The sequence below is a fragment of the Euprymna scolopes genome, chromosome 7 (assembly GCF_053919585.1).
Source record: "Euprymna scolopes isolate OS-2025 chromosome 7, ASM5391958v1, whole genome shotgun sequence".
Classification (NCBI taxonomy): Eukaryota; Metazoa; Mollusca; class Cephalopoda; order Sepiida; family Sepiolidae; genus Euprymna; species Euprymna scolopes.
The window spans coordinates 53,034,648-53,058,762 of NC_136488.1; positions in this window are offsets into that span (position 1 = coordinate 53,034,648).

Consider the following 24,115-nt stretch of genomic DNA (forward strand, 5'->3'; position numbering starts at 1 on the left):
TCCACGAACACTATCAGGTATTAAAATAAAAATCGCAAGTTATTTTGCCCACGAACGCGACTAATCTGAGAAATATATAAAATTATTTTACAGAAGAAAATACTTCGTTGAATAAATACCAGTTCGATATTAGAATCTAGAAAAAATTTTATGTGCCTATGTATTTTCCGATAATGCTTTAAAAACATTGATGCAATAAATCGTCTACATAAGGGATAGAATGTATACGCAATATAATGCATGTTTACAACACTTAGTATATATATATATACATACATACATACATATATATATATATATATATATATATATATATATATATATATAGGCTTTCATCAGAGATGCAAAACATTTTCGCAGGTGAACATTTCACGTTTTGTCAATATTATCACGAATATGCAGTAATAAATGATTATCATAAATTACCTGCATAGAACTGAAAGGAAAATGACATAATGTATTCTTCTGGTTTGAAAAATAAAACACGCTACACATTATTATGAAGGACATTCGCACACGCCAATCGACGAGTATTCACGAAAATAAATCACGTTTTCTTATCCTGGCCGATATTGATCCTATCAACAAATAATAAATTACTCTAATAAATAATAAATTATTCTAAGCTAAAAAACTAAAAAGCATTCGTCAGACCCTAGATAATATGATATCTTAATAAATATCGCAAAAAGTAATATATTTTCTTTTTTCGAAAAATCAACTATGAATCAGTGTCCATTTAGACATGCGCTTCTGTTTCGATTATCAAATATTTTGGCCTTTTGGCTGGGAGCAATGTGGAGTATCTGTTAGTATATGGTCTGATACTACAATTCACCTTTTCTGTCCACTATCGGCGGAGGAAAATCCTTCTTGACTAAGGCAATTTAAATTTTTGTTCCTAGCTAAAGTGCCTCTTTTTAAGAAGATGGATTTTCCTCACATTAAAAACCGAGTGTGTGTCTGGGGAGAAAAGCAAATAGAAACATTATGAAGATTAGACTTTATATGTAAAACTAGCATGGATACTTGGCGTTGTCCGGGTAGACATAAAGTAAGGTTTGGGCAGCTGCTATACTAAGGATATTGAGCACTTTCATCGATACACCCACAACAATTTCCAAAATAAAAGAACGGAATTTCCCCCCAAATGAAGAAGTTGGTGACAACTTCGCCAATAAATATTTCGGCTGAAGGAATACGAACAGAAGCGCGTTTTGTTGTACATGGGCCGACAGTGAGTGTCCATGCGACCGAAAAAAAAGTAACCGCAGTAGGATCGAACCTAAAACGAGAAAGAAGACTTACGCGCTAGCTGTCACTGCCACGACGACTTAATGACGCCATGACCTTTCAAAATAAGGTATTTTAAATATAAATTCAACAATATGGATTTAGGAAAGCAGTTCCACATCAGACATCCTAACTGTAATCTCAGAACGTATATACCAGTTACTGGTCAAAGCGGGGGAAGGTAGAGCGGTAGATCTAGATATATCTAACGCTTTTGATAGGGTATGGCATGAAGGTCTTCTCAGGAAAATTAGATCATATGGTATCACTGGAAGAATACTTAACATAATTAAATACTTCTTAGATAAGAGAAAAGCCCAGGTTGTCTTCGACGGTCGTACATGTAAACAATATGATATAAATGACGGAGTGCCTCAGGGGTCTAATCCTTGGACCTCTGTTATTCCTAATATTCATAAATTACCTTCCTGACAAAATTGCCTGTGAGATGGGTATATATGCTGATGACACCACACTCTATAACAGACACGACAGGAAAACAAATGAACACATATCTAAAGAAATGGCAGAAACACTAGAGGATGACCTCCGATCCGTAGTGGAATGGGGACATAAATGAATGGTCACATTCAATGCTGTCAAGAATAAATTCGTGCCCTTTAATAATTACTAGAAACCCTCTCTACCATCAATAGCAATGACCAATGACTCTTTATCTGATAGTACATCTTTCAAACTCCTCGGCCTAACGCTCACAGGAAACATGAGTTGGAACAATTACATTGAGAGTATTGCCAGGACCGCAGCGAATAAGGTTGGTTCTCTCTACCGTGCTAGAAAGCTATTAACGCCTGAAAGTATCCTATACCTCTATAAGACCACCATTCGCCCATGTATGACGCATTGTTGTCATATTTGGGCTGGTGCATCTGCCACTAGTCTCTCGCTTCTAGATAAGGTTCAAAAGAGAGTCGCCAATCTGATAAGTCCTGAACTGTCATCTAAATTCAGCCTCTGTCCCACCGAGAAAACGTTGCATCCCTCTGCCTTTTCTACAAGTACTTTAACGGTGAATGTTCTGACGAACTGCAAGCACTTGTCTCCCCTCGACGTAAATACCCTTGACAAACCCGACAAGCAGCTAAATCCCACCCTTACACAGTAAAGATCCCTAGGTGTAAGAGAGCCTTCTATTCCAGTAGTTTCTTCCCCAGGACAGCTAGACATTGGTATTCCCTTCCGGGTCCCTGCGTCCCCAACTGTACTGACATGCAGAAGTTCAAGTGTAACGTGAACCGACAGCTTGCTGCCCAATACCCTACACAGTACCCCTGATGCCTATGTCCCTGACATTAGCCCCCTTACAGCAAAGTTACAATGTGCCTTGTTTGAGGTGAAGATGTAAAAAAAAAAGTTCCTGACTTGCACAAATCTCGACGCAAAAACAGACCTGTTCTTGCAAAAAATAATAAAGTTAATCACCTCAAATTATTTTTTTTCTAATATTCACATATGCGTCCAAGGAATAGCTCTTTCAGATAGAATCGGTTCGGAACCGGCCCGATAAGGCTGATGAAAGTCTTTAGTAGTATACAAACAAACACACATGCATCGATGTTTGAGATTTATATTATAGATGTATGAATTAACGCCGTTATTATAATTAGAGATGAATATTGTATTTTCATCAGGGAAAGAAACAAATGTATCATTACATATGGCTATTTTATCTAACATAAATGTTTGTATAACGTTATCTAATGATTCATTTCTGGCAAACATTTTTTTTCTGTTTTCTCATCAAGTTGAAGAAACAAACATATTGACACTGCATTTTAGCTTCCTCTCTTGCGACTAACGTATCGCAGTCTCACCCACTCACTATAAGTGTTGACTCTATCAAAGAAAATATTTTGTATTTATGTACAAACGAGTAAAGCCAAATGAAGTTTAAAAGGGCATATGAAAATGAGTCTCAATGAGTTTTACAGGCCAACTTCAAAACACTCCCTGGAAAGTTCGTAAATGTGGTTGAGGTGGGTAGAATTGGTTATGTATAAATACAATTTAACGATGTTTTCTTTAATATTGGAGTTAAATACAAACGCGTTGTAATAAGCTTGTATTATGTTTATCAAACAAATAGTTATTGAAATGAAAATTTGTCATCACACTTGAGCTTTGTTTTATGTGCATAGAATAAGCAATGATAATTACTTGCAAGCGGACGAGTTTTCTTGGGTAGTTTTATGACGACTCCTGCTGTAAGCATATAATAAATACATGGTTTATTAGCAGTGTTATTAATGTATGAGTATTTTTTGGAAATTCATATTTAGACGTTCACATGATTTATATCCCCAAAAATGTGCAATTCTCGTCATGTTATGACTTGTATAGCTCCATAACAAGATTTTTTATATAGATTTTGTTTTGATAGGCATATTCTCAACAACATTAATTTCATTCGACTCCAGCGAATAAAAAAATACACCTTCAGCGATATTGAAAATGGTTACTTATTATAATAATACAATAGGTGAAAGTACAGGCTTCACAGTAATATCCATCATTCTTAAATGACAAAATATTGTAAAATAAAAACCGTAGACATCTAATATGAATTGAGTTTTCGTATTATATCACTTATCTGCTCAATTAAAATTAATCATTACGCAAAGCAATCCTCAGTTACTCGGCTACTAATTATATGTAAAAAATTACATTTGAGGATAACAAATAAACCCAAAATAATTTAGAGTCTTGATGTTTCTAGAGTATACATAGCAAAATATCCTCTTCTGCTCTTTATTTTAGATCTATACTTAATAATCATGACGTAACACTTTCTATTATCGATTGTTACGCATTGAGTATCTGCTTCTTCGTCTACTAACTGAGAAAATAGAAAGATTGCATAATAATGAGATAAGTAGTTACTCGCTATGAACGCGAGAATTATTTTTTACCTTTTTGTTGATGCATCGATCGAGAAAGTAGGTGAATTACTATAGAAATTCACGTAGATTCACCATCATCTACACTTAGAAATAATTTAATAAATATTTCTAGGCGTTTATTTCATTCTTACATTTTATATCTATTTATTTTCGTTTCGATTTGAATATAAACCTAATTTATATTTAAGTAATTATTTCAATCACGGGTTATTATTTTTTAAAAATCATCTTTATTCTTATAATGTAATACTGATTACTGTTCGTGAAAATGCTTTTATTCTTTAAGTGTTTGTCTTAATACACTGATGTTTGCTACCGCGGATTTTTAACCCCCCCCCCCAAAAAAAAAATGTATGACGTATACATAAATATGATGTCATTAGGTTAATCTGGTTCATTTAAAATGTAATAGCAAAGTTTAAGTGTTAATTATTATATTAAAATTTAATAATAGAAAACAAAACTCTATAATTAATATAGAAGTATCAAGGTTAGGAAAATATTTTCTTAGCGTTCTTCATTTTAATCGGGTAATTATCTGCCCTCGTATCGATAGTTTCAAGAAGTCATCAATTAAATATAAACCATCCTTGTCGGAGTATATGAGACACTACACAATAAATTTCAGATCGAACAGATGAAAAATTTCAATTTTAAAGTTCTGACATAGTACATCAACATAGTATCCTTATAGGAATGTCTTTTTATTACAACGCCTCTTTAATAGTTTTATGTCATATTGTCAAAGGATATGGTCTTGGCCTTAAACAACACGTCTGTTTCGATATCAATTTTTGATTGGAGACAAAAACCTGAAGAGCAATTATTGTAAATTTGCCGTCGTTGCTACCAAAAATGTCCAACAGTGCATTGTTTTAGTAAAACTGAGCGTTTTAATTTTTCATTTACGCCTTTTCTCTGACTATTTTGCTCAAGAAATAAATAATTCTATATAACTTTAGCTATTAATGTTTTATCCTTTCTAACTGTAAACCGATAAATAACATACCAAATTTGCGCACGGCAAACCTTACCCGTGAATGTTTATATACATGGCCGCGTTTGACGGATTTCATATTTAATTAAGCTGATAACGGTTTGTGGAGTGATGTATTGTAATCATGTATTATTTATATTTAGATACTCTGAAAAAAACGCGTTTTCTTGCGTTTGAACAATAGTAAATAACGCTCTACATTGCCAATATGTTGCTGCTTTTGATGTATCCTTAGAAAATGCAACACTGACGTTGTGCGGAGATTTCTTATTGAAACAGCTTAATGCAAATAAGCTTAATGCAAATATAATTAAAACTCGGTTTTCTAATATATATATATATATATATATATATATATATATATATATATATATATATATATATAACGCCTTCACCATAGTGATTATTTTTACTGACATCTATAATATATCAGGAATGAGTTTTATATTATTACACATTGCATTTGTGATAATTTGAATTATTGTATTTGAAAGAGAGCCGCAATAATACGTATATAAAAATACACGGAAAACAGATGTTCAAAGCTTATGGCTATGTTTTTGAACTGTTGGACATTAAAGAAATGATAGTTACGATTCTGAATTCTTGGGATGAGGATTTATATTTCATATTATTTCGATTCTTCGGACTACTAGACCGTTTGCACAAAGCTTTGGTTGATGCAACCTGGAATCTCCCTCAAGTGTATTTTCTAAGATTCGGATATCTTTCTGTCGAACTCATAAATCTACACGAAATTTCAACTGGAACTGTTTATGTAATTTATGAAGACAGCGAGATTTTGTTCCATTAGTCACGACTTCATAGAATTATTAAGTAATCAGAAATTGTATTTTGCGTGCGGTACTGATGGCGGAACCTTTAACCTCTTCTCTAATCGAGTGTAAATTTTACAATTGAAGTTTATCCATTGCGGCAAAAGTCCGCGTAGATTTAATTGTAGAACGGAGTCATACGTTACGTTGGGTTTGCTACCATTTCGCCATAGCTATTCCCTTGAATCAATGTCATATAATTGATGTTTATACAAAACTGAAATAATTTTTTAAACATAAGGTTTATTTACAATCAATTTTGATATAAATAAATGCACATGAGAGTACATACCACTTTTTTTGTAAATAATTAATTGTATTCCCCATGAGACGGATATTTTTCTAATACACACACGCACACACACACACACACACATATATATATATATTCACACTCACACACACACACATATATATATATATATATATTATATATATATATGCATATATATATAGATAGGTAGATAGATAGGTAGAGAAATAGATAGATATATTCTCGCTTGAATTCCCAATTTTACGCCTCCTTTTTTCCATTAGCGTTTCTCCGTGTTTTGTGATGTTAGGATTTGTAATTCTATAAATATTTTCTCGTTGTTTTTCCATCAGTAAATTATTTTTCTATCACTATATTCATTTTTCTCATTTGATCACGTGCTTTTTATATAATTTCATTCCATACAAATCAGTTTTTTCCACGCTTTTTTCTCATCGACACGCTAATTTTTGATTTTTTTTATTTATTTTATTTTTTATTTAACTAATCATATATTTTTCTTTCCACAGAACGTATTTTATTCCAATCCCATAATTTTCAATCCATCTGCGTTCCATTATCGACGGTGATTTTCTTTGCCAACAATTAAAACAACAAGATTTTTTGTTGCGACCTTCCACGCTACGTTCTTCATCATAAAAGTGTTATTTGAAACTTAAGCATGGCATAAAAACGAAAATTGTATGTAAAATGTAACGATGAGAGATTAAAGAATCAAGATATTGAAGGGCAGAGGTATAAAAATGCAATACGTTCCTGAAATCGTTGACTTTAACAATGAAAATCATAGTAAAGGTTTAGCGTTGCCATACAATCTAAAATGTTCTTGAAGATTACAATGTTACATATCAGAGAAAATAGTATATACTAGCAGGGTCCGTGGACATTCCACCGAATAAGAAATACATTTAGTTAACAAATATGTTTTCATAAATCTGATATCGTTCATAATAAGGTTAAAATTTGTCTTCTGACATAAAAGTCAATAACATACCTGTCAAAATAGTGCCCATTGTATATTTAATTTAGAACTGGTCCAAGTTAAATAAGTGCTCATAAATACTCAGAGTAATATAGTGCTACAGAGTTTGTTTTTGTTTTACATATGCGTCACCACTTATCAAGGCCGATAGGCCACTCAAGGATAAGAGTTAAAGAGTGTACAGTAGTCAAAAGGACAATATAGTAATCGATAGTAATGGAAGTTCGGTAAATTTGTTAACTTAAGTGGAACGGCTCATCAGAAACTTGTTCACGTTGGACTTGAAGACAACCATATTATAGACAGCTGGAAAGCAGGAAAACGGAAGACAATTCCACAGGTGTGCAGTTCTAAGAAAGAAGCTTTGATCATGGAATCTATGTTTAGGTTTAGGCACAGATGAAGTTCAATACAAATAATGAAATCACATTCTAATATATAAGATTTTAATTTACTTCTCTAGTCAGCATCTCTTGGTAGGAAATGTTTTTATTATGTTATCTTGTTTTTTAATGTCTCGCTTTACGTTACGTTTTACTACATACTTTTCGGTGAAGAACTGTTGTATGTCGGAATTAACATAATTGTTTTTGTCTTTTACACCATGTCAACCATGATCATACAATCTTATAATGATATTCAGAAAACAAGGGAGTTAACTCATTATTTTACAAGGGTTGCCTGATTGACCTTTTAAAGCCAAGTTGATTGATTATTATTCTATCACAGTTTTTCAATAATCTAAACTTCTCGCCTTCTCTTCAAACAAATAAAATTACATTAGATTGTCATCCTTTAACGTTCTTATTTTTCTCTATTTCTATTCTAATGCTTTCATTAGAAATACTACTGTCATTGTTATTAGTAGTACTATTATGTGGACTCACTAGGATTTCTCACGGATGCGATCATTATGACTCACTAACACCAACCTGAGTTTTTGGTGAAAATAAGGATCCCTAGATTCCCAGTGTTCTCCCACTCTTTCACTCATATTTATTAATTATTATGTATTATCGCGACAGACGTGCGACATTTATTTCTCGTTTGAAAAAGATCGACTTCTTTCACTGGGATTTTAGTAGCAGTAAGCTGACTCTTCGAGATCCCAGTATTCTTCGCGCTCATTAATTCCGTGGACGGATTAATGTTTTTCTTTTTATTCTTTTTTCTCCTTCAATATTATTTTGCGTGGCATCAGTTGATGCCAACACCACCATGTTTAGGATTGGGAGCAATTTGACTTACAATGTTTCTGTTTCAGTTTTTTTGGTTCTATGTAATGTTTTTTTTATCTTTTTGTTTTACTTCTTTTACAGTTTCGTGTCTGTTTATTATTTGCTGTTTATCTGTGGAAGTCCGCATTCGAGGATTTTCTTAAGATATCAGTTCATTATTGTTAGTTCTATCGTCTCCGTCTTTTCTTTATTTCCAAAGTCTCTTTTCAAGGTTTGTTGGGACAGTTCAGAACACTCTAACATTATTATTATTATTATTATTATTATTATTATTATTATTATTATTATTATTATTATTATTATTATTATTATATAATAATAATAATAATAATAATAATAATAATAATAATAATAATAATAATAATATTAATAATAATAAACTTACTATGAATTTTCAGACAAATACGGATCGATTATTGCTCACTGAAAATAAGAGTTAAAATTTCTTGATGTCTAAGAGAAAAAAAAAGTCCAAATGTCCAAGTAGTTTTCATCTCTTTCAATAAAATTGCAAATGACGTTACTGCATCGCATTAATCCTTTTCCGTTAATATATCGCTGGCAAATACCATTGATATTATATGTGATTCAACTTGAAGTACATCTCATCAGGGTTTCAGCACATGCCGTACTTGTAAAGATGATGTTTGTTAAGTGATCTCTCTTCTGGGTTTTTCCATCCTCCTTAACCTATGACAGTTTTATTGGTGTAGTATCAGCTTCGACTGGTGCTTTCGCCTTATGCATTTATTATTTTGTTTGGAGTCGAAAGCAGATATAAGTTTGTAGGTCGGGCTCCTTCGGTTTCGTGTTCATTCCATTTCTTCGATCTATTTCTGGTTAAGCATCCATGAAGTTGATTAACATAATTAGTCTCTTTCGCTTTGTTTTTTATTCTACGATTGCTATGAAGATCATTCATGCCACTGATAACATATACTCTATTCCAACAGTGCAGCTTCTATATTAGGATAAGTCTTAATATATATATGAATTAAAGTTACCTTGTCTATCTGTTTGTTTCAATAACGTTCTCTCGTAAACTCTCCTCTCATCTTTTGTCTACTGACTTAAAATATTAAATATTTATATATATATATATATATATATATATTGTCATCCACATACAGTACTATTTCGTCGTATCACAACTCATCAGTGCGGCTAGACATACACTTTTCCCCAGCCGAGGATCGAACATATATATATATATATATATATATATATATATATATATATATATATATATATATATATATATATATATATATATAAAGCGAAGTCCGTTGTCCGTTTGTTTTTAAACAAAATAGCAGTTCGAGCTCTGTTAAGCGAATAGCAAATGATGTTTATTTAATAGACATTTGATAAACCATTTACAATAACCGATTCTTCGTATACTGATTGGAGCCGCCGACTATAAATACGATAGTTGTAGGTTCGATCCACGCGGCTAGCGAAGATAGGTAGTTTACTCGCACTGATCAGTTATGATAAAATGAAACATTACTGCGCGTCGATATATATATATATATATATATATGTATATACATGTATGTATATATATATATATATATATATATATATATATATATATATATATATATATATATATATACACAGTAAAACTCATTTAATTTGAAATTCCTCTAAAGTTGGGCTTCCTTTCATTTGAACTTCCTCTCATTTGAGCTGCCTCTCATTTGGACTTCTTCTAAACCTGGACTCTCTCTAAACTTGAACTGTCTCGTCATTGAAATTGTATTAGCATATTTGATGCGGAGTCGCAATAAAATTATTTACATGGTTTAGTCAGATATTGCGCATAAATGTTAATATTGGTACTATGTAATTAATGTAGATTAGCTATTGATAATTACTTTACACTACCTCTCATTTTTTTTTCAGATTGCTATATTTAAAATATTGTAAACCCATCACAATGACTTGCAAGTGACACTGAAAAATTATATGCTGGAGTTAAAAATAGCGCTATATTGAGAGATTATAGATTGAAAGAAATTCAGTTTTACATCAAAAAGAAAAAGGAGGAAATACTGAAAGCTGCGCCTTTCTCTCCAAATAAAAAACATGTCAAAAGAAGGACTCTTCGCAAACCAAAGCAAGTTGAATTGGATCGAATATTGCATGAGTAGATTTATCAGAATTTTTGTAGAAATTTTTGACACCCCTAATACGAAACTGCGAATAAAATATTAAAAAAACTCGTAATTTCTCCTTTAAAAGTGAGTTGTTTATTTTCTTTATGGATTATACTTCCAAAAAAACTATTAAAGTTGTTTTAAAAGTAATAGAAATATATTTTTTTATTTTTTAAAAACAGTAATGAATTTTACGAAGTCAATATTTTTCAATTTTTAAACTTTAAAATCTATCAAAATTGTTCTATTGATTCTATTATTATGATATATTCAGCGTCAATGTGAAATTTTATGCTCTTTCCAATAAACCGAATATGATATTTTAGACAAACGTTTTTTTAATTCACGACCCCCCTTTTCAAGTGTCTATTAAAAAGTAAATAATTAATTTACTCACCAAAGTTTTATATATCACAAATTGAAGAGAAAAGGTTAATAAATAAGATATTCAAATTTAAAACAAAAAAGTAGTGTTTTTTTAGAAATTTACCTGTAAAGTTCGAAGTTTTAAACCCTTTTTTTAAAACCACGTTGCTTGTTTTTCTTTTGTTTTATTTTTAATGAAACCTTGATCCTTGCTCCTTTAATTGAAAAAAAATAGGGCTTGAATTACATTTTTTGAGTAGTTATAAGCTTGGAAAGACAGGGGGTCGAATAATTCACGCCTCCAATTTTTAAATGTCTATTTAAAAGTAAATAACTAATTTACTCACCAAAGTGTTGTATATCACACATTGAAGAGAAAAGGTCAATAAATAATATATTCAGATTTAAAACAAAAAAAGCAGTGCTTTTTAGAAATTTACCTGTAAAGTCCGAAGTTTAAAACCTTAAAAAAAAAAACTCGTTGCTTATTTTGTTGTTGTTTCTTTTAATGAAACCTTGGTCCTTGCTCCTTTAATTGCAAAAAAAATAGGGCTTGAATTACATTTTTCGAGGAGTTATAAGGTTGGAAAGACGGGGTGGAATTATTCACTATTTTTCACGACATTTCTGACACACTTATTGCATGAGTGATTTGCAGCAAAACGGAATGAAGGTGTAGCAATATCTGAGCCCATGTTAATAGCTAAAGAAAAATCTCTTAAGCAAGAGTTTAATATCGCAGAAGATATGAAATTCAGTGAAAGCTGGCTTAGGAGCTTTAAAAGTAGACATGGTATAAGACAATTAACAATGTCAGGCGAACAACGGTCTGCTAATACACACACAGCATCAAATAATTGTGATAAATTCAAGACGATAATTGTCGATTATGGTTTAACACCAGAGGATGTTTACAACGCTGATGAAAGTGGCGTAAATCGGAAGTGCTTACCTCCAAAAACATTAGCCGGATCCGAGGAGCAGGAAATAAAAGGATTCAAATTCAATAATGAAAGACTAACAGTGATGGTGTGCGCTAATGCTTCTGGAACTCATACACTTAAGCTCTTGTCATCGGCAAATCAAAGTGCCCCCGAACATTGAAAGGAGTTTCGCCTTTGCCAGTATCCTATTATTCTTCACGAAATGGGTGGATGAATCAATAGTTGTTTCAAAAAATGGTTTTTGCAACAATTTGTGCCAGTTGTCCAGAGGTGCTTTCTTGAATTAGGTAAACCTGATTCAAAGTGCTTGCTTCTGTTGGACAATTGTAGAGCACATTCTCCTGAGTCAGAACTAGTGTCATCTTGCGGGAATATTTACTTACCGCCTGATGTGACTTCTCTCATCCAACCTGTGGATTAAGGGATTATTTGAAACTTAAAATGTTTCTACAGAAATGATTTCATCATGAATATGATAAATAGTACGTGAGTATAAGCGATTTTCAGCACCATTTTACTATCAAAGATGCCATATTTTCTCTCGCCATTGCATGAAATCAAGTTCGAGCAAGCACATTAACAAAATCATGGGCAAATTATGCCCAGCGCCAAAGGCTTCTGAACTGAAAGAAAAAAAATTCTTGAAACCGACCAACCGCGTTGTTCTTAAATCACTTAATGCAAATGATGTTGAAATGTGGGTGCAACAATATGAGAAAACTACAGTCAATATCCTGAAGGCAGTAATGGCGATGAAAATAGCGACATCTACCATTCTCTTGACCCTAATGTAAATAACTAAGAACACTCTGATGAAGCAATATCATGTGATGATGCAGAAAAGTCTATGGGGAAGGTTATAAAATTTCTAGAAAAAGTCCTTACTTTAGTGACAACTATGTTTTACAAGAAAGGCCACTCCGAAGAGATATAATCATAGAGAAGCTACAGAACCAAGAAATTGTAGATTATCGTGATCGCTTACGGAATACAATGGCAGCGCCCGATAGCTCAATCGATGAAAATAGAAACTGCAATGAGACTCATTCAATTAATACATAAAAAAAAACTGTATTTTACATAAATGTATGATTTCTGTAGATGATAACTTAGGTAATAAATACCCAACCAGTAAGAGTAGATTTAATTTATTTTCAATGTTTTTGTTTCCTAGTAATAATATTTAACAATTCTTACTTGCAATATATCGTAAACTCAACTTAATATATACTTGAAGTATCATATAGCGATACAGTTCATGTACTATTTCTCAATTAAATTTAACTGCAGCACATTTTTTAACACAAAACTTGAACATCTTCCTCTAATTTGAACGAAGCGAATGTTCACCTCATAGGAGTTATACTGTATATATATATTTATAACAATAAGGATCTTCGGATGAAAGGATCAAATTTTAATATAGAGTTAAATAGCTGGGAATGATGCAATCTAAATGAAGGATCCAAATCTAATGAACAAATATAGTTTCTATTATTCTAATCTGGGTAATGAAAGATAGATAAAATATAAAGCTCAACAAAGACTGGAAACTTTGTTCCATAACCGTGAGCATTTTAGTATTTAATTGCAGCAGTATTGATGGTGAAATAAGTAATACCTTTTACTAATCAATAACACAACTTAATAATAAACTAGAAATAATTAATAAAAAAATTAAATTAGCAATTATTGGAGTGGAAATTAATTGATTTTGTTTATCTGACATCTTAAGCTTGTTGAATCCCAATGTTTTTATCCAAAAATGCAAGGGTAGACACCTTCTCATCGGAGTGAAACACATGTAGCTATTGGGTGGTTTTGTTGTCAGAATAATAATTAGAGGATATATACTATTTTATTTAGGTACCCAAGAACACAATACACGAATTGTAATTTTGATTCTGATGCCATAAGTAACTCAAGTAGATTATGAATAACAGATGTAGGTTAAACTCATCGGTAAATAATCAGCTTTAAGATTGAAAATGTACTCTATGTTCTTAATTTGTCAAATAAGCTATCGTAGCACTTTATATATCTGTGTAATTAAATAAATTATTAAATCATAAACGCTTTCTAGCACTCACTAGACGTGAAACATCAAACGGCCTTAGTTATCTCCCTTTACCTGGTATGGGTACAAAAATGACCTTTACTTCAACAGAATTTAGCTAATAGCAGTTAACAACGTTATTGGATTATCTCCTTTGTAATTGATTTTTTTCATAACGATATAAAACCATGTTTGATCAGAATGATAACGAATTTTAAAATATTAAATAATGAAAAATAGAGTAGAATGCTTCACTCAAAATTTTGTATGAGGATTAATAAATATGATGTATTCCTTTTCTTTATGCTTCTATTCAATAACATATTGACTCTAAAATGGTCTTAAATCTAAGTAATAAAACAATCGGTGATTTGTAAACAATGCTTGCCACGAATGAGCGAATACGAAACTAAAAATTAACTGTAACGTTATTGCAATGTTATTATTGGCCATATTATAAACAAGTTAGAAAAGAGTTTCATCCAATGCATGAAAATTGTTAAGCAAAATGTTTTTACTATAGGCTTTAAAATAAAGGTACAAGATTCAATTTGAAATTTATTTATCTTCAAAGTGCAATTTTATAAATTTTACAAAGTAAGGTATAAAAGATTAATCTAAATTCGATCACAAAATTACCTTGGATTTATTTTATGTAATGCACATTCTGATGCACTTTAAAAAGAAATTATTGAAAATTTTATATCTATATCATTAATTGCTAGATGAATGATAATGTTTTTAAATTGCAACAAATGGTAAATGTTGTTTTCATATGCCTCTTTTCCGTTAAGGGAATTTTCTTTTAAAATGTTATATTGTCAAGAGTATTTTTATTCAAGAAGTCTGAAGAAATGCTGGTTGTGAAATTTTTCAAACGCTATAATGTAATTTGAAATAAAATACACTTTCTGTTGCTATCAACACCTCTTTTGAAGTATTGGTTTGTTTATACAGTACATTAATGCTCAATTATGATATATGATACTTTTGTAGTTTACTCTTTAAGTCATCTCTCTTTTGCTTAAAACTTATTCGTATATGAAAATTTACTGAATTACACGAACCCAGTAAAACTCAGTATATTACATACAAGTCTCTCTCCCTCTTTCTCTCTCTCTCTATATATATATATATAAATATATATATATATATATATATAAATAAATATTTTTTAAAAACTATATATACATATTACCAAGGCACACCAGTGGTTTCATTGTATTGCATCAGCCATGTATGGCTGAATTAAATCAATACAGGTCATCACCGGCTTTGAAAGAACGATACAACGCGAAAATAAACAGACGAAGAAAAAAAAAAGTTTAACGGGCGGTGTCGTTGCCCTTTACTGTTATAAAGATAGATCGTAGTAACCGACACGAAGTGATTCTGTTTATGGCAGAAATGTTAATGAAGGGCGCGCGCGCGTGTGTGTGTGTGTGTGAATGTCTTTTTTACATGGGATCACCACTTATCAAGGCTCGGAAGCCACTCAGGTATAAGGGTTATTTTGTGTACAGTGATCTATGAGACAATATCGTAGTAATAGTTGGTGTTGGAGATTTGATAAAGCGTTTTACTTAAGGGGGCGATTAATCAGGAATTTGTTTATGTTGGAATTGAAGACGTCCAAGTTGTAGCCAGGTGGGAAACAGGCAAACGGAAGAGATTTCCACAGGCGAGCACTTCTCAGAAAAAAGCTATGTTCATGGGATCTACGTTTTGATCTAGACACCGATAAACGTGGGGGATGTATGTGCGCACACGCGCGCGTATATGTATATTTAGAAGGGAATGGTTTGTAAAACACTCTAAACATGGGAAGACCCTGTTTAACACGAACACATAATCACACAAACGTACACACACATATATATATATATATAAATTATAACTATTAAAGATTATAAATTAATAAATAAATAAATATAATAATAAAATATACTAAAATGATAATAACGAAAACATTTTATTAATAAAAATATTCAATGATAAATAATACTTTAAGATTATTAAGGGGTACCTACGCATATAATATACATAAAAACATAATATACATGAATAATTATAATGATAAGAAAACTACTATTTTCAGTAAACAGTAAATACTATTATATTACTATTATTATTATTGTTATTATTATCATCATAATTAGTCTAAATAGTAATGCTAATAATAACATTAAAAACACACATATAAATCATAATGATGAAAATAAAATTAAAAACAACCTCGGAGTTGGGAAGGAGAATTTGATCGATTGTATAATACAAAAGTAAACTGAAAATTTACGTAGCCTGGTAAGAGAAAAAGAAAGCTTATGCCGGCCAGGGTCGTACGAATATAAAGTACCCCATTTAGGTTTTTCCAAATTTCTGTGTATTCGTGTGGGTGTCGCTATATGTTCATAGATCGGATTACACACACACACACACACACACACACACACACACACACACACACACACATATATATATATATATATATATATATATATATATATATATAAACATATACTATCTGGACGCCCGGCGTTGCTCGGTCGTACAATACGCTTAAACATGGCATTTTAATTTATGACATTGCGTATGTTTTTTTCAAAGGATAGCTCCTGTATTGAATATTGTATATTACAAGGAATAATTTATCCGATCGACTAATTCGCAAATAAATAAATACAAAATAAAATAAAATAACTAATAATGATAATGTAGTGAATCAACATCCGTCTGTGTTTGTTTATAACATTACGTCAGCTGATATTTTGGATTGACGATGAATGCACTGGAAAATCACTTCAGATTAATATTTTATTTTAAAATATGCAAGCAAGGAAATGATTTGCAGCGATTAAAAATGGGATCTCTTGTTTATCGTAAAATGAATTCATTAAAAATAAAAATAAATAAAGCAAAACGGTGAGCTACAGACGGGCTGGAAGACAGGATGATTAGATCTGTAGTAAAATGCTCTCTCACTGAGCTATGTTTCCAGATGTCCACAAGCCTGGCTTTTCTAAAAAGAAATTATTTTTTTAGATTTTTTTTATCTCCCTTGCTGGTGCTACCTAACATATTCCTCTGTATTTTTTCTTTTTTTTTTTAAAGAACCTCAAATTCTATTAAACTGTAGACGAGAAATAGCAAACAACTGTGTTCACAAAATAAAACTCACTCTAGGATAGCGATACAAAATAGCTTTAAAACTAACAATAACAATAGAAAATAAACAAATAAATAAATTAAATAAACATAAATATACATAAACGATCACACATATATGTATATATATATGTATATGTGTGTGCATGTGTGTGTGTACACATAGGTATATTCATATATATATAAAAAAGGAGGGAAAAGATCCACCTTAAACCACTAACCTAGTTCTAAAACAGATCCTTTGTTCGATAAAATGCATGCCCATTGGCTGATAGGAGGGGGCGCGGTGGATACTAGAAAGCTGATTGGCTAACTAGAAATCCTCAACATATATAAAAACAAGAAGCAACCACAAAATTCGCGCATAAGCCTGACGAATCCTACAGTGGATGAAACGCTGAATATTCAGTGTGGCTTAGTCGCCATATATATTTTATAAATTACTAACTAGCTCTACCTACGTATTGATCACTTTTGAAGTAAATACTTAAAGTTTACGCATAAATCTATACTTTCGTATATTAAATTTATGTGAGTAAATGAAGTATATATATATATATATATATATATATATATATGTATACTTATATCTAATATACTGAGTTCGTGTAATTCAGTAAGGTTTCATATACCAATGAGTTTTAAGCCAAAATGAGTTGACTTAAGGAGTAAGCTACAAAATTATCATATTTCATAATTGAGCAATGGGCTTTTCCGTAACTATATCAAAAGCAAATGTTTCTCACATGCTTTTCCCGTTAAGGGAATTTTACTTTTTTCTTTCTCTTCAAAAATGCTCTGTTAATAAAAGACTGTGTTATTCATGAAGTCTGAAGAAATGCTTGTTTTGGAAAATTTTCAACGATAAAATGTTTTAAATTGTTCGACAGGACATGGAAACAATTGTAACGTAAAATGAAATACACTTTTTGTTGTCATCAACACCCATTTTTGGTTGAAGTCTTGATTTTGCTTCAACAGTATGTATATATATATATATATATATATATATATATATATATATATATATATATATATATATATATATATATATATATATATGGACAAGATATCTAGAGACATGCCGAGCTAGGAAACAAATAATGCATTAAGTTGAAAGCGACAATTATTTAATAAAAACGATTTAAGAGTAAATATTTATAAATAAGCATTTATAAAAAAAATAGAATCTACAATAAACCTCGAGGTATCTTTCAACCGATATATTGTCAAGAGAAAACATAACAAAAATAAAAGAATTGTGTATAGAACCGCACGTTGCATCTGGCTCTATAAACACTTCTTTCTTGAAATTTGCAATATAACAAGAAAGAAGAAACGGTAAAACAAAGAAACAAAACACCACACTGAAGATCGAGTCTACCTTTGAAATATATTTGTGATAAATTTCAAACAAGTAAAATATTTATTTTCCTAATATTACGTTGTGATTTGGCTTTCAAGCGCACTTGATGCGTATTTCATTTTATTCAAATTAAAACAACGTTTCTACTGAACTCTCAGTCGTGACGATATAAATATAAATATATATATATATACGCGCACGCGCGCGCACATACACATTCCCATTTTTTTTAATTAGCGGTTTAATTTTTCATTTGAGTACTTATATTTATTCGTAGATTAAAAAAGAATATCTTATCTCTATTTTGGAACCGGTATATGGCTTGAATTCGTGTTGTTAATATAATTCCTAACATGCTCAATATAAGCATTAGATATACATCAAGTATATAAAAGAAAAATATATGTGTGTGTATGTGTTCATATGTCCGATAAAAAAATATATTCCATCCGCATGATATAGGCACAAACTCGGTATCGGTAGAAGGAGAAATCTCTCGGACAAGGAATGATAGAACATTTAGAAAAAAAGTCAATTATCTCGTGTAAAAATGTTTTGTTTAAAGATGGAGTCAGATAAAAATGTTGTTTTCGCACGGTTTGCAAACCCCGCATATAACAACCCTCATATGTCCTTCATATCTAAAAAAGCTACACTCTCTACATTATAACATCTGTAGCATCTTGGGCGTTCGCTTACTAACTTAAGTTATGCGAGTTAGTACCTTGTATGCGTCATTTTTTTCTTGTTTCAATGTTTTGCTTACAAAATTCTGCTTTTGCTTTCGCTTCTGGCTGACGCCACTAAAACCCCATTTTTTTATTACAACGGGGCAACGCCGATCCCCCGCTCACTTTTTACTTTTTTCCCCCGTCAGCCACCGTCATATTTTTTTACAACTATACAAAAAAAAAAAAAAAAATATATATATATATATATATATATATATATGTATATATATATGTGTGTGTGTGTGTATGTGTGTGTCTGTGTCTGTGTCTGTGTGTCTGTGTGTATCTGTGTATTGTGCTGACGTAATCATATGTATAGAAACACTATATCGCACATAAAACTATTGTACACTCTTGCTTTTGTCGTTATTTTTTTTTTGATATGTACTCAGACTAATTCATTACATGTGTTTAGCCGATATATATATATATATATATATATATATGTATATATATATATATATATATTAAGAGAGAAAGAATGAGAGAGAGAGAGACGGACATACTGATTGATATAAAGAAAGAAATATAGACAGACAAACAGATGAAGACATAAAGGAATGTAGATTGAATGAAAACAATTAAATACATTTCTCTGTTTACTTATTTTATTTGTTTTATATTTAATATAGTATTATCCTGTTTAATTGATTACAATTACTAATAAAAACTATACACATTTATTAGAAAATATTTTCGAGGTATGAATTTCAATGTCGTAGTGTAAAAATAATACATCGCAAAATGAATGAAGTTCATATTTTAAGATAGTTAGTAAAACACAATATGGTTGCTACGAACAAGTTTATTAGTAATAACAGAACGAGGTTAATCACATTGGCAACTTATCTTAATTTTTGGAGAGAGTTGGAAAAGGAGTAATAAACGACATACCAAAAATTTCGATTCAATTAGAGAACGAACGACTGAAAAAGGAAAGGTCTAGAATTCCTAATCCCGTGAATAATTACGGACGGTGTTTATCCAATCTTCTAGTAACGTAGCCAATTCAGTTATCACCTCACGGAGAAATTAGTTTATTGCAATATGAACATGTAACAGGTACAAATAACCCCCCCATATATATATATATATATATATATATATATATATATATATATATATATATATATATATATATGATTAGGTTTTGTTTTTGGAAAAAGAATTCAGCAGAGTGCTCAATTAAAAGAAAAATCCGAAAAATAAGGGGATGAGTATATGCTGAACGGAGATGGATATGGATATCTAAAATGGTCCTAATGATCGGACTTGAAACCGACGGTAGCAATGACTTAACACATTTACAACTTTCTGGACACAAAATAAAATATACACATACACACACACACACGCACACACACACACACATATATATATATATATATATATATATATATATATATATATATATATATATACCTGCACACATACATAAATAAAAATATGGAATTTTGCAGAGATAAAAAACGCGTACTTTACTTGCTGAAGCAATGTATATTCGTCAGGCAAAGATAACAGTAATAAAGCGAAGAAGCAAGGTTTTCATTATTTATGGCAAATATTTTTTGTTATTAACAAGTAACCCTACTAAAAATTATTATAAGTAAAAATAGAACGCGAATTATTATAATGTCGAAATACCTTAAAGGTCTTGGGTGCAGCTAAAAAGAGAAACCTTTAGTTTCAGTAATAGAAAGCAAGGTTTCCCGATTGGAAAAAAAAATTGTTAAACACGCTTATCTCGTGAATAGTCTGGATTATCATGAAACATCTCTTAATGTATCTTATTTTATATCATGCCTTCACGAACAAATAAGACTATTGCTAAAGTGAAAATATAAGAAAAAAAAAATATGCCAATATATATACTAAATAGATTGCAATTATTGTAGACGTCCATTTATTAACTAATTCAAAACTATTGAAACTTGCTTATAGAGGAAATGGACATTTAAATGAGTTTGGGAATATGGGTAATAAATAAAAGTTGGTTTCATTATGAAATTTCGCAACGAGAAAAAAAAAGACATATGCTTTTATTTACTTAGGAAAGATAATTAAATTTTCATGAGAAAAATAATGGTTATAAAGCGATGTGGCAAAGTCTTCATTACCCATGGCGATTATTTCAGGCAAAATCATTTATTTACATTTTACGTCCAATTATTTTCAATATTCTCTGAATTCCGTGCATCTTCTGTTCTATTTCCAATCAGCGCGTTTTAATGATGCATTCTCCGCTGCAGCTAAGAATAGTGTTTCATAACCATAAAATGTATTTAAAGTTAAGCGAGACTGAATCACAAATGGCCGGATCGACAAATAATAAATTTTATTAGAGATGCATTTATATTCATTCGAAAAGATATTATCCTTTTCTCAGTATCAATTTGGTGTTTTGACGCAATATAGCAATGGATTTGTGAAGCAATTTTTATTTTTTATTTTAAAATCTTAAATAATTCTAATATTTTCTAACCATAAACCGAACCTTAAAACTGAATGAAAGTAACTCTTCTATTATAATTTCCCCAAAGAAATATGTTTATTATTTCTGCTAATTACAGAATTCTTACATAAGGTTCTTTGGTATGAAATTATTAAGCTTTTTCTAAATGTGTTTTTGAATTATAATAAATAACTTTGAAAAAAAAAACGTAACTTATATTGTACATTTATTTATTCCGTTTTTATCGTATGATTTTAATGATGCCTTATTTTGATTATTGTTTTAATCTGATGTGAATCTAACCCATTTTATGAAGATAATGTGTTTGCTAGTAGTACTTCTTATATTTGACATAACTGAATAACTGGTTAACGAAACGGACACAGCACCTTTGTATCACAAGAGTACTTGCATCTTTCTTGCAGCTGACTTAGTGCTTACCCTCCTAGAGGGGAGGTAAATAAAATTAATCAAACGTTTATCTTGAGAGTACCTATGTTTGGAAAATTGCGCATGCAGAATGTTGAAGATTAAAGTGGGCGAAAAATTCCAAATATAACTCGATGAGAATAACTCTCTATATAATCTCAGAAATGTAATTAACAACTGAGTAAATGAAACGCCATACATGTAAGACAATTAACATTTAAATAAAACTGCAGTTTAAAAGATAGTGAAACGAAAAACCTAAATATTTAATATTATTAAACAAGTATTATTGGCGCAAGTAATGTTGGACACATTTATTGTAACGTATTGTCACATGTTTAATAATGTTCAAATGTAACGTAAACCGACACACAGCTGCTCAATTCCGTTTACGTATGATCCGTAATTCACATTAGCCTCCTTTGTTTCAGTGGCAATTTACTTTGCCAGGAATAAATATAAATAAAAGCAAACAAAGAATGTGAACAATACAATCATTTAACAAAAATTGATTAATTTACTATAATCTCCACAAATTTGCTAATATGCCATAAAACACGAAGGCAAAATAAAATACGTAGTAGTTACAGTACATGCGGTGGCATCCCTGGCAAATGTTTTATTCGATTATTTTGTTTATGCTCTTAAATCCTATGAAGTACATCCATTCGAAAGATGACGGCTGAGTATTCCAGATATTCTATCAAATGTTTGCTCTCGATCACAGCGTTCGGAATTTTGTTTCGCGAGCAACGATATTTGCATTACTTAGCATTGTCGTTTCAGACATCGTTGGTGGGTGTGGCAATACAAGATCTAAACTTATTATTGCTAGAGATGTTGCCATAGCTATTTGTGAAAACTACACGCTATCATGCACACCAACTGTGAGAATTTTGAATTGGTTGATTTGCCGAGGGTAGGTCGGTGGGGAAGAAAGGAGTGCTGGTAGCTGTGACCAACACGGCCGGTGATCCGTTAATCAAAGAACCTGAGTGCCTATTCCTTACAAGTTAAATAGACATTCCAGTCACGCGTGAATCTCGTTGACTGAGAGTTGGAGTAGATAAAAAGGGGTGGCCGCTCTACTGCTGTTGTAGTAGTTGTTGCTGTCTTTTAGACAAATCACACTTCGACCATTGTTACCCATTTGTTACTTTTACAAGGAAAGACTGCTTGTAAGCAACGTCGACATTTCGTTGCAAGACTTAAACCGTCTTTTCTTCCCCCCCCTACTCGTCGGTATGCTAATTCCGACACAACATCTTTGATGTTTTCAAGAAATTGATATCAGTTGCATTGGCTTGATATTCTATAAGTGAGCATTTTCGAACCTAAGTTCATTGTTTACGCATAAAAAACAACGCAAGAATTATATGAGTGATTTATTAAGCACATTTATATGCACATATGCCCCTTGTTTATTGATAATGTACATTATGTATTTGATTTTGTTATTGTCTTACTTACGTTCTTCAAATCCACGTGGAGTCTGTTATCGAACCTGTGCATGTCTATGAATATCTCTAAAATCTCACTTGAGATTCTTTGAAAAAAGAACCGCAAAATCAATCGATTAATTATTCAATAAAATTGCAGACGAATTGTAGCCATTTTATAGACAATATGGTAATTATGGTTTTTCATACAATTCAGCAATACGAAGTTTGCATTTTAAAATATATAATTCCTGTTTGTAAATATCACAGCTTCCATCAAGAAAGAAACGAAACTATCTCTTAGGAAATAAGTAATGCAATTGCTATTCGAAATATAATAACACAGACGCCGAGTTGTTGCTCGTGAAAAGATATAGTCGTTTTTTTCTTTTACACATCTAATCGTATAACTCGCATGATAATTCCATCATCTTCTAATGAAAATCGCAAAACTTTGCTTTATG